The 13,031-nt window shown below is 47.6% G+C and overlaps 1 long non-coding RNA gene across 1 annotated transcript in view; it reads right to left on the bottom strand.

Annotated features, from left to right (window-relative positions):
* The window catches only part of LOC141258231 (uncharacterized), a 108,724-nt gene extending 96,735 nt beyond the window's left edge, over window positions 1-11,989 (bottom strand). The window contains exon 1 of the long non-coding RNA XR_012318247.1: window positions 11,921-11,989. This is a non-coding gene — a long non-coding RNA (uncharacterized lncRNA). The remainder of the gene's footprint in view (window positions 1-11,920) is intronic.
* Between the last annotated feature and the right edge of the window lie 1,042 nt (window positions 11,990-13,031).

The following is a 13,031-nucleotide window of genomic DNA, read 5'->3' as shown; positions in this document are numbered from 1 at the left end:
CTGGTGGGGACGGCTGAAGTAAGGACAGAGGGAGAGCTCAGGGCCACGCTCCGGACTTGTTTGGGGGTTGGCCGGATCCAGGACCTGGTGGACGCAGCACGGCTCGGGAGGTCACTTGGAGCTAGAGTGACCAGGAACATCTGCAGTAAGTAAAGACCCTTAACTGCACTACCCGAGTCTGTCATCATTACCGGCTGCACCGCACCACCACAACCCCCATCCTCTGCGCCTGTCCCCTCTGAGGCTATACCCCTCCCGTTGGGGGTTATCCCACCAAGCTGCGCATCCACCATCAGCCTCAGCGGACCCTGCTGCAGCGGCGGCCACAGTGACCGCATCACAACGGGTGGCGTAGTCGACACAACGAACTTTAATAACATCAGTAAAGACTGCCACATAACCCTGAGCTTGACGCCCTGGGCACGGGACCGGGTCACAGCCGCTCGGAGACTACAACCCCCCATCTGATCCGGTGCCAGGTATTCCCCTCAAAAAGGAATATGTCCCAGGGGGCGCGTCATATTCAGTTTGCAACCTGATGGAGGTCAGTATAGATGGACTAATACAACAAGTCCCACACACAGCTAGAAGCCCAAATATTTTTTCAGAGGTACTGTAGATGCAGATAAAAATTAGTTTTAATTTGCAACCTGATGGAGGTCAGTATAGATGGACTAATAGAATGATGCTATGCCCAAAAGATTTTACTTCACTAGGTGCAGTAAAAAAATTGGTATTCTATACACAGGTGGTATATCTTGCAGCACAGATAGGCTACTCCACTGACTAACACACTCTGCAATAGGCCAAAAAGGATTAGCTTTGCTAGATTCAGCCAAATGCTGTGAAAAAAACTTGCACAGCACTGGCACAGACCTGCCTGGCAAAAACTGATAGGAACTGATGTAACCTAGTCCTGAAAAGGACTCCAATTACAATTAGTCTTTACTCCCACAACCTATCTATTTAAGAGCACAGACCTCCCTGATAAAAGTCGTAGGAAATGCTGTAACCTAGTCCTTAAAAGGACTGCAATCACAACTATTCCCTACTCCCAAGCTATCTGTATATTTGTGAGAAAATTGGCTTGAAATTAACAAGGTATAGCGCACACAGCAACAGCGGTGCCGTCTAACACGCAGCTGCAGCAGTGAGAAAATGGTGGCGACGGGGAAAATGGCTTGGTCTTATAGGGCAAGGACATGTGACATACACTGCCAATGACACATGCCCTTGCTTGTGTGAAAAAAAGCACTTCGCTCCGTGTGTGCGCTGCTGATAGGCTGACAGATTTCACCTCCCCACTGCAAATGCGGGAAAGAGAAAAAAAAATGGAGATCTTCATTGTTCCTGCAGAGATCCATCCCCTGCCCCTCCCCCCACCCCGCTGTACACTCAAACTGCGTATTAACATTAATTTTCATCATTACTGAGAAAAAATCCAGTTATGACTTTGGTGCACGAACAGTTATCGAACATAACCTTGAACAGTCAAATTTTTATCAAATTGTTCGTGTTCGCCGAACGGCTCGAACACCGCCCAAAACAGCTCGAATTTGAGATTGGTGAACAGTTCGAGTAGAACAACGCTCATCTCTACTAACAAGTGCCCAAAACGATAGTGACAGTGCTCAAATGACATGGGGACAGCATGGGGATCGCCCCAGGAAGCATTTCTGACCCCCAGGTCACTGCTGTCAACAACGTGGTCAGAGGTATTAAGCCACTTTTCCAGGCTCGCAATAAAACGAAAGTGAAACTTTTTTTCTGTGAAATATGTTAAGGAACATCCTTTCCAGGGAAAAGACTTGTGTATAAGTTAAAATAAATGACCAAAAACAAAAATACTCCTCCACACCTTCGGCTATGTTCACAAGTAGCATTTTTTATGCGTTTTTTCACTTTTTTATTGCTTTCAACTATGACAAATGCATTCACCGGGAAATGTCATTTTAACATTTTACAACCTTATCTGGCCATGTGCTGTGTGACACATGCATAAAGTGATGAAAAGACATGGGAACAGCATGGGGAAGACCCTTGGAAGCATCTCTGACTCCCAGGTCACTGTCTAAAAGTGTGCCCATCATAAGTGATCCTTGCCGCATCAGAAGATGCAGACTTGCAACTATCCCCATGCAAGTTCTAGTCCCAGGGCAGTGTTCAATTGTACCTCCCCCATTCCTTGCAATACAAGCGCAAGTATGCAGCCTGCCACCCACCCACCCCCAGGCTGCAATACCATACTGCTTGCTTGAACTTGAAATTGGGCCTTTTAGGCATGTGGAGGCGGAATCTGGCCACCACGTCATGGCTGTGTTGGCGGCCTAGAATCCATACTCAGTCCCCAGCCGCCCGGCGGCCGGGTGTCCATACTTAGTCCCCAACCGCCCCGCGGCCGAGAGTCCACACGGTCCCCAGCCGCCTGGGGGCAATCGGGTGTCCATAAACGGTCCCCAGCCGCCCCTATTTCTCCTTGGAACATCCCCCCACACACTTTTCTTAGCCCGGCCTGCTTTAGGCAGCATTGGACGAGCCCACCAGAGAACCAGACTCCTCCGGTGGGCCCTGACTTCTCCATCGGTGGAGTTGAGAGTGCCAAGGTGAGGAGCATGATGATGATGACAGAAGTTAGCATCTGCTATGTTTTCTTTTAATGCAAGGGTAAGTGTGCAGCCTGCCACCCACCCACCCCCAGACTGCAATTCATACTGCTAGCTTGCACTTGAAATGGGGCCTTTTAGATTAGAGGAGGCCGAAGCTGGCCACTACCTCATGGCTGCTTCGGCAGCGAGGTATCCATACTCAGTCCCCAGCCGCCCATATTTGTCCTGGTGTGCCTTATACATAAGATTAAGCGCGTATACCAAAACATTACCTGTGCCCTCCCCAGTGCATTTAGTGGGAAGGAGAGCCTATTCCGCTGTAGTGTGTGCATGCCAAACCCCTGTTCATGGTACATGCGAAGATGCCTCCCACCTTGCACCTGTCGTTGCAGACTTGCAACTATCCCCATTCAAGTCCTTGTCCCAGGGCAGTGTTCAATTGTACCTCTCCCATTCCTTGCAATGCAAGTGCAAGTATGCAGCCTGCCACCCACCCACCCCCAGGCTGCAATACCATACTGCTTGCTTGCTTGCGCTTTAAATTGGGCCTTTTAGGCATGTGGAGGCGGAATCTGGCCACCACGCCATGGCTGTGTCGGTGGCCTGGTATCCATACTCAGTCCCCAGCCGCCTGGTGGCCGGGTGTCCCCGCCAGCTCCCCAGCCTCCAGGGGGTGGCAGGGTGTCCATACTCGGTCCCCAGCCACCCTTATTTGTACCGGTAACCTTTCCCACACTTTTCTTAGCCTGGCCTGCTTTAGGGCAGCATTGGCCGAGCCCACCGGACTATCAGACTCCTCCGGTGGGCCCTGGCTTCTCCATCAGGGGAGTTGAGAGTGCCAAGGTGAGGAGCATGATGAGGATGATAGAAGTTAGCATCTGCTTTGTATTGTTGTAATGCAAGCGCATGTATGTAGTAGCGGCTAGGCCTGAGGAGGTCAGCGTTTTGGCGCATATCCTACCTCCTCCGAGGATTGCTGGATGTTTTCCTGCTACTATCCAAGTTCTATGACTCCCGTTAAAACAAAGCTTCAGGTGATAAATGATGGATGAGGTAGTGGCAAAGGAGAAAGAGCAGGAGGAACAGGGACCATTCACATCAATATCAGGCCAGTCAACCAGATATGTCTTGTAGGATAGGTTTCTGTAACAAAAGGAGCGGTTCGGCTACACAGTTATACGGCATACAGTGAGTGCAATGCCTCCCAAAAATTTCGAGGCACTCCAATGCCCCTTGGAAATGAAATGGAGGTCAGAGGGCGTTAACTAAACCTTTTTTTCCATTTATAGCAACTGGGTCTCCTGTGCACTGTTGGCCTAAGCAGTGAATGGAATGCTTTCCAAAAATTATGAGGTACTGCAATGCCCCTTACAAGAGCCATGTGTGGCATCCCAGGGGTCTGGTCACCACAGTAATAGAGATTACGTTGGAGAGCAAGGGGGAGGTTTTCTGGTCAGGATTCCTTAAACATGCAACATCCTCCTGCCCCAGTCCTGGGAGGGGAGAATTCTGCCCTTATAAACTGGATCTGGTGTGGGGTTGAGTGAGTCAGAGAACAGAGAACAGTCAGAGTCAGAGTGAGAGCAAGGGAAAGTAACAGCAAGGAGCTCTGTAGGAGCTAGGAGCTAAAGACGAGGGGCTGGAAGCTGAGCAGAGCTCGCCCTGGCAGAAGACAATAGGAACCGGACACAGGAGTCCGAAGCTGTGAGGACTTATATATCCAGCAGCAGAAACCAGCCGGCAGGGGATTTCAGGTCCTCTGGCCATAGAAGCCCGGAGGCTCAGTCACAAGCAAGGGACCAGCACCGCCGTCGTGGAGCGGAGGCTAACAGAAGGCCACAAGTCACCAGCCATACGGGTGAGCACTACACGGTACACTCAGGGATGTGGGCTACTTCTACCCGCTTACAGCAAGGTAGCCAGGGAGAGTGCAGACAGACGGGGAGGCCTACAATTCCACCTGGCCAGGGGAACTCCTGCTTGCTCACAGACTGACCAGGCCTCTTATGCTAGCCAGTACTCCCGGGAGGGTCTACCTTATAATCATCAGTAAAGACCCTGAACTGCACTGCAAAGACTCTCAGTCATTCCTGCTGCGCTCGTGCTCCATCACCCCCATCATCCACACTCACTGCCCATTAGGCTATACTCCTCCCGAGGGGAGCTATCCCATTTTATGCTGCGCACACAACACCAGCCTCAGCGGTCTGCCTCGCAGCGGTGGTACTCCCTGACCGCAATCCACGGGTGGCGCAGTCGGACAATTAACCTCAAAACCTAAGAAAGATTGCCACTGGTTTGAGCAGCCTGAGCCACGGGACCTGGTCACCGCCACGGAGACTACAGACCCCAGAGACCCGGCACCGTGTATCCCACACACGTGTACACACGGCCCAGGGGGCGCGTCACATGCAGTACAGCATATTACAAACATAAGTCCCATTATTGGGGAGTGGGTGTCCCATAGTATTTGCTTATACCTTGCAAGCAAAAGCTGCCAAAAATTAGGATGGAGCAACTTGCAATGCCCCTTACAAGAGCCATGCAGTACAGCATATTACAAACATAAGTCCCATTATTGGGGAGTGGGTCTCCCATAGTATTTGCTTATGCTTTCCCAGCAAAAGCTGCCAAAAATTAGGACGGAGGAACTTGCAATGCTGGCACCCTGGTGGTATAGTGGTGGTGGAGGCTGAGGATAAGGAGAAGAAGATTAAACAGCCGAAACGAGGAAGCGTATACCCATGTGTGGGTGTGAAACGGTGCATGTGAATACACCTCCCGAAATAACACAGTGGATTTGACTTTATGTTACTCTGCTGTCATTTGGTGGTGATGAGAAGTCTGGCCCAATCCAGCCTTTGTTCATTTTGATAAGGGTCAGCTTGTCAGCTTTGTCAGTTGACAGGCGAGTGCGCTTATCAGTTATAATTCCCCCAGCGGCACTAAAAACACGCTCCGATAACACGCTAGCGGCAGGGCAGGCCAGGACCTCCAAGGCATACAGAGCGAGTTCATTCCAAGTGTCCAGCTTGGATACCCAATAATTAAAAGGCACAGAGGAATCACGGAGGATGCTGGTACGATCGGCAAGGTACTCCCTCACCATCTTTTGAAACTTTCCACTCCTTGTGAGAGTACCCCGTGCCTCAGGGCCTGTAAGCTGGGCGGGTGTCAGAAAACTGTCCCAGAACATTGACAGTGTTCCCCTGCCTCTGCTGGATTGGAGTTGCATCTTTCTCGCCTGTACGCCTTGGTTGGGCAACGAACTGTGACCTCTGCCGCTAGCGTGTTCAGATGGGAATTTTTTTAAGAGTTCTGCAGCAAGGGCCTTCTGGTATTGCCCCATTTTTGTAGACCTCTCCACCTCAGGAATAAGAGAGTGAAAGTTCTGCTTGTAGCGGGGGTCTACAAGTGTCACCAACCAGTAATGACTGTCACCCAACATTTTGACAATGCGAGGGTCACGGTTAAGGCAGCGTAACATAAAGTCAGCCATGCGTGCCAGACTGGTAACGGGCAAGATTTCCGTGTCCTCACCAAGATGACGACTGACCATGCTCTCCTCCTCCTCCTCCGCCTCTTCCTCCTCCCCCCTGTTCTCAGGCCACCCACGCTGAACCGACGGTATGACAGTTGTACAGGTACTACCGTCTACAACGCATGATAGCAGCTCCTGTTCTTCCTCCTCCTCCTCCTCCTCCTCTCCCTCATTGTCCCCCAATGCACATTGGGATGAGATGAGGCTGGGCTGTGTGTAATCGCCCGCTACGGCTTTTTGATCCATCTCATCATACTCTGGCTGCAATGCCTCCTCTTTAATTCTCTGCAGAGAGCCTTGCAAAAGACAGACAAGTGGGATGCTGACACTAATGATGGCGTCATCGCCACTTACCATCTTGGTGGCCTCCTCAAAGTTTGTCAGGATGGTACATATGTCAGACATCCAGGTCCACTCCTGAGGTCTTATGTGTGGAGTCTGACTTGAATATCGACGGCCTTGTTGCAGCTGGTACTCCACAACTGCTCGCTTCTGCTCACAAATCCTTTGCAACATGTGGAGGGTAGAGTTCCAACGTGTGGGGACATCACACACCAGTCAGTGTGCCGGAAGCTGCAAACACTGCTGCAACACAGCAAGGGCGGCGGAAGCTGTAGCCGACTTGCAAAAATGAGCTGACAGGCGGCGTACTTTCATGAGCAGATCTGGAACTCGGGGTACGATTTAAGAAACCACTGAACCACGAGGTTAAGCACATGAGCCAGGCATGGTATGTGTGTGATCTCACCTCGCCTCAGAGCCGCCACCAGGTTACGGCCATTGTCACACACGACCATGCCGGGATGTAGGTTCAGCGGTCTCAGCCACAGATCTGCCTGCTCTTTCACAGCTGTCCACAACTCACAAGTAGTGTGAGGTTTATCACCTAAGCTTATGAGTTTCATCACAGCCTGTTGCCGCTTGGCGGAGGCAGTACTGCAATGCTTCCAGCTTGTAACTGATGTGGTGATATCTGAGATTGAGGCTGAACATGAGGAGGAGGAGGAGGATGCGCAGGAGCTGTACACTGTGGGGGCAACTCTGACTGACATAGGGCCCGCAATCCTCGGTGTGGGGAGGATGTGTTCCGTCCCAAGGTCCGACTGGGTCCCGGCTTCCACTATGTTTACCCAGTGTGCCGTCAGAGAGATGTACCATCCCTGGCCACAAGCACTTGTCCACGTGTCCGTTGTCAAGTGGACTCTCCCAGTAACTGCGATGTTGAGGGCACGGCAGATGCTTTGGGACACGTGCTTGTGTAGTGCGGGGATGGCACACCGGCAAAATAGTGTCGGCTGGGGACCGAGTACCGAGGGATGGCCACCACCATAAGATTGCGGAAGGATTCCGTCTCCACCAGCCTAAAAGGCAGCATTTCCAATGCAAGCAGTCGTGAAATGTGCGAATTTAGGACTGTGGCCTGTGGGGCGTTAGCTGCGAATTTCCGCTTTCGTTCAAAGGTCTGGGATATGGACAATTGAACGCTGCGGTGGGACGTGGACGTGGACGTTGATGCTGTTTCTTGAGAAACTGCCATAACAAGTGAAGACTGAGAGGAGGGGGCATCTTTACATGCAGTATGGACATGGGATTGCCTTGCACACACAACAGGGGGTTCTATTGCACGCACAACAGTGAAAGAAGCAGTGGTGACACCCGCTGACACTGGTCGTGGATCCTGGGTTTCGCCCCACAAAGTCGGGTGCTTTGCTGCCATGTGCCTGATCATGCTGGTAGTTTTGTCACCCCTGCTGATGCTGGCATGGCAGGTGGAACATATGGCCTTTTTGGGGTTATCAGCAGAGTCTTTAAAAAAATTCCAGACTCTGGAAGACCTACCGCTTGTACTGGCAACGTCCCTCGTGTTGGTGTTACGGGGAACGGTTGCCTGCCTTCTGTCTGCGGCCACCACACTGCTTCTTCCTGCCTGTTGGGGTACTCTGCCTCCCTCCCCCTGTGTGCTGCTGGCCTCACTCTGCATGTCCTCCTTCCACTTTGGGTCAGTTACTAGATCATCCACCACCTCCTCCTCTTCCACTTGCGCACCACGATCCTCCTCCTCACTTCCTGGCAATTGTGTCTCGTCATCGTCCACCTCTTGTGACAGATTGCCAACGTCGACTTCCTGTGGCCGTGGCTGTTCAAATATTTGGGCATCGCAACATGGGATCTCCTCTTCCACCACTTCAAGCGTATCAGGCGAGGGGCCCAAATATGGAAATGGACCAGTGAACAGCTCTTCAGAGTGTCCAAGTGTGGGATCACTTGCTGTCTGACGACACTCGGCATGGTGGGAGGAAGTAGCATCAGGGTGAGGAAGAGTATGCGGTCGAGACTCACGGCTACTAAGAGTTGACCGTGTGGAAGACAGACCGGAGGTGGTGGTGCCCAGGTAACTGGAAGTATTGTCTGCTATCCAATTAATAACCTGTTCACACTGATCAGTTCTCAATACTGGCGTTGTTCTGTGCTTCCCTAGTAATTCGGTCAAGAAGTGGGAGCGAGAAGATGTGGCTGTTGGTTGTGGCACATTTTCACATTGGCCACGGCCCCGTCCTCTGCACGAACCATCACCAGAACGTCCACTTCCACGTCCCTTGCCTCGCGCCTTGCCCATTGTAAATGAAGTAAAATAGCTTACACTTGCACTATCAATGGAAAAAGGGTAATAAAGAGTAGATTAGAACCGTGGAAGAGGAAAACCACAGTTATTGTTTACTGGGGTATACCACACTTTTTTAAATAGAGATATTTGCGGCTGAACAGTGAGCGACACACTCAAACTGCTTTTTTTTTAGATATCAAAGGCTCAAAACTGGATAGTACAGCGATTTGACCCGTGGAACTGCGAAACCACACTGGGATGTCGGGCCTACACAAGACTATTTTCAACAGATATATTTTTGTGTCACAACAGTCAGGAGACACTACTGTTTTTCTTTACGGAAAAAACTACCAAAACCTGAATAATAGAGATTTTTTACCATGGAACAGCAAAACCACAGTTATAATTTACTGGTGTATACCAGGCTTTTTAAAATATATATATATTTGCGGCTGAACAGTGAGCGACACACTCAAACTGTTTTTTTTAGATACAAATGGCCCAAAAGTGGATAATACAGAGGTTTGTACCGTGGAACTGCAAAACCACACTTGTATTTCTCGGGCCTACACCAGACTATTTTCAACAGATATATTTGTGTCTGAAAAATCAGGGAGACACTATTTTTTATTTTTTTTTACAGCAAAAAATGCAAAAAGCAGGATAATAGAGATTTTTTACCGTGGAACAGCAAAAGCACACTTCTGTCTCTCTGGCCTACACCAGACTATTTTCAACAGATATATTTGTGTCTGAAAAATCAGGGAGACATTATTATTATTTTTATACAGCAAAAAATGCCAAAAACAGGATAATAGAGATGTTTTACCGTGGAACATCAAAACCACAGTAATAATTTACTGGTGTATACCAGGCTTTTTAAAATATATATATATTTGCGGCTGAACAGTGAGCGACACACTCAAACTGTTTTTTTTAGATACAAATGGCCCATAGAACTGCAAAACCACACTTCTATTTCTCTGGCCTACACCAGACTATTTTCAACAGATAAATTTGTGTCTGAAAAATCAGAGGCACACTTTTTTTTTGGGGGGGGGGGGGCACCAAAAGGTTAATAAGATGGGTATTTGTACATTGTGAAGGAAGAAAAAAAAAAGAGGATTTAGATAAAAAAAAGGATTTTTCCTGGCCCCTGGGACCTGGAGCTAAGTCCAGCAATTTCAGCAACAGGAGCAGCACACAGGACTGTAATGCAGCGTTTGCTGGTATAACCACTGCGTCTCCTATACAGCCTGCCTGCCTGCCTGCCTGATATACCTGGGATGGATATTAGTCCTGAGAAGGACTGTTTGTTTGATCTGGCAGCCTTTACAGACCCTACACTAACTATTTTGCAGGTTAAATCTCTCCCTAAATCAGCAGCGCTGTCCCTATACTGTCTGATCCGGAGCGACTGTGTCCAAGATGGCGGCGCCCGGTTTTAAATACTCGAGGTGACGCTGTGCGGCCAGCCAATCACTGTAATGCCCACAAACAACATGGCTGCGGCATTACAGTGACTGGCTGGCAATCCCTGCATGTTCATTGGCCCTGTAAAGAGCGTCAAACATGCAGGGCGGAGACCCGAGCTCCTGCCCGAGTAACCCGGAAATGCTCGGTGCTCGCCGAACATCCCGAGTAGCGTGATGCTCGGGCGAGTACTGAGCAGTGTCGAGCATGTTCGCTCAACACTAATGAGTATGAGTAAGAAGGACGTATACTGTTGCATGAAGAAAAATAAGGAATATGGTAGATTGTTTTTCAACAGAAGAAACACAGAGCCAGCATTTTTTTTCTTATTCTGGACAGGCACCTTTACTTGAGGAGCCAAACACCTGGGGATGATTGGTGAGCTTGTGGTGAGCTGCTTTAGAGATTTTCATGATCTTAACTAGTGATGAGCGAGTATGTTCTATTAACCCTTTCGCCGAGTATGCTCGGGCCGAGCTCCGAGTATTTACAGCTGCTCGGTGATATGGTTGAATCGCTCCCGTGTGCATGATTTGCAACTGTTTGACAGTTTTATTACATATGAGGAATGTCTATTTCTTACACATTTCTCACATGTAATAAAACTGTCAAACAGTCGCAAATCATGCACACGGGAGCGATTCAACCATATCACCGAGCAGCTGTAAATACTCGGAGCTCGGCCCGAGCGTACTCGGACAGAACATACTCACTCAACACTACTCTTAACATATATGTAAAAAAGATAATTATGTATTTTTGAAACCTTACAGTGCAATGATCAAATAATGAATTGCTAAGTAAACCAAACATTTTAGCTCCCCGATTCATCATTGCCTTAGTGCTTGTTTTTTTTCTAGTTCTGTGTTTTTGCGCTTTTTTGAATTGCGCCCAATTCATCATTCTGTTTGAATCTATTTTTAAGTCTATTTTATATGTGCTCACTTGTTTTTCTTATTTGTTTTTTGCTTTGTAAGTCTAGAGTCTAGTCTTGTAGTCTAGAGTCTAGCAATTCCAGACGTTTTCGCCTGATTCAAAATTTCAACTTTACTCCATTCTGCCCCCAGGATAGTTTTGAGCATTCCAAAACTTTTGGTGCAACTTTTGACACCGAAATTCACAAAAAAAAACTGTTTAAGATAGGAAAAAAAGATCCTTTTTTTTCATTTTGGGCCAAATTAATAAATTGTGTGCGTCATTTTGAAATGGTAACTAAAACCACAAGACAAAAAAGGAAAGTGAATTTAAAAAAATGCATAAATAAATTAGCTTAGTTGCATATATAGTATTTGGGAAATGTATACTGTTACAATTAAATATGATATATTATGCCATTTGATTGAAATTATAAAGACTGGGCATTGAATTTATTTAGCACAGTGTATTGTGTAAATGTTGCTGTCCCATTTTTGTTAAATGCTGGTTACTGCTTTTTCTGTTAATGTGAGTCCAATGCATTTGAAAGTTTTTCTTTCCATGCCCTCTGGAAAAATCAATTTCAAAGACCATGTAATGCTGACAAGGTATGACACTTGCAATCTTTATTCTTCTAGTCAGCAGGTCTAGGCATGTGTGCTGATAGATTGGGGGAGGGAAACTATTCAAAGGCAAATTCACTTGAAAAAAATCTCTTCTGAGCAATACTATAATCCCTCTGTAAGCAATGTGAAATAAATCCATGCCTGTATTACTCACCTTGTAACTGATGCAATGAGATACAACCTGTTCAGTTTTGTTATGTGCATAGGATTCAGAAGATTTTTTAACAAATAAAGTTTGTCTGACTGTATGTCTTTTTTCTTTGCAATTATTCCCTCACCATGAAAAAGCTCTGTATCATTTTTCACTGACTACTCATGCTTTGGCAATGTTTTCACATGCTGTGCTTGTTGGTCTCAATTCAATAAAGTGTTTAGTTCCAAGACATTTTCATTTTGGCTCTCAGAATATAAAATATGTTGTATACAGATACATAGTACCACAGGAAATTGATCCCAGATGTAACATATGATGTTACATAAAAATGATAACCTTAGTCCACATGGTGTGCACACGTATACACGCATACATAGTATATGTGTATATATATATATATATATATATATAAGTGTGTATAATATATATATATATACTGCTCAAAAAAATAAAGGGAACACTCAAATAACACATCCTGGATCTGAATGAATGAAATATTCTCATTGAATACTTTGTTCTGTACAAAGTTGAATGTGCTGACAACAAAATCACACAAAAATCATCAATGGAAATCAAATTTATTAACCAATGGAGGCCTGGATTTGGAGTCACCCCAAAATTAAAGTGGAAAAACACACTACAGGCTGATCCAACTTTGATGTAATGTCCTTAAAACAAGTCAAAATGAGGCTCAGTATTTTGTGTGGCCTCCATGTGCCTGTATGACCTCCCCACAACGCCTGGGCATACTCCTGATGAGGTTGCGGATGGTCTCCTGTGGGATCTCCTCCCAGACCTGGACTAAAGCATCCGCCAACTCCTGGACAGTCTGTGGTGTTGGTGGATGGAGAGAGACATGATGTCCCAGATGTGCTCAATCGGATTCAGGTCTGGGGAATGGGCGGGCCAGTTCCTGCCTTCTTCTTGCAGGAACTACTGACACACTCCAGCCACATGAGGTCTGGCATTGTCCTGCATTAAGAGGAACCCAGGGCCAACCGCACCAGCATATGGTCTCACAAGGGGTCTGAGGATCTCATCTCAGTACCTAATGGCAGTCAGGCTACCGCTGGTGAGCACATGGAGGGCTGTGCGGCCCTCCAAAGAAATG

Source organism: Phyllobates terribilis, unplaced genomic scaffold (assembly GCF_046119375.1).
Source record: "Phyllobates terribilis strain yellow unplaced genomic scaffold, ASM4611937v1 Scaffold_3__8_contigs__length_932513732, whole genome shotgun sequence".
Classification (NCBI taxonomy): domain Eukaryota; kingdom Metazoa; phylum Chordata; class Amphibia; order Anura; family Dendrobatidae; genus Phyllobates; species Phyllobates terribilis.
Note: the sequence above shows the minus strand (reverse complement) of the source record. Positions and strands in the feature narration are given on the sequence as shown.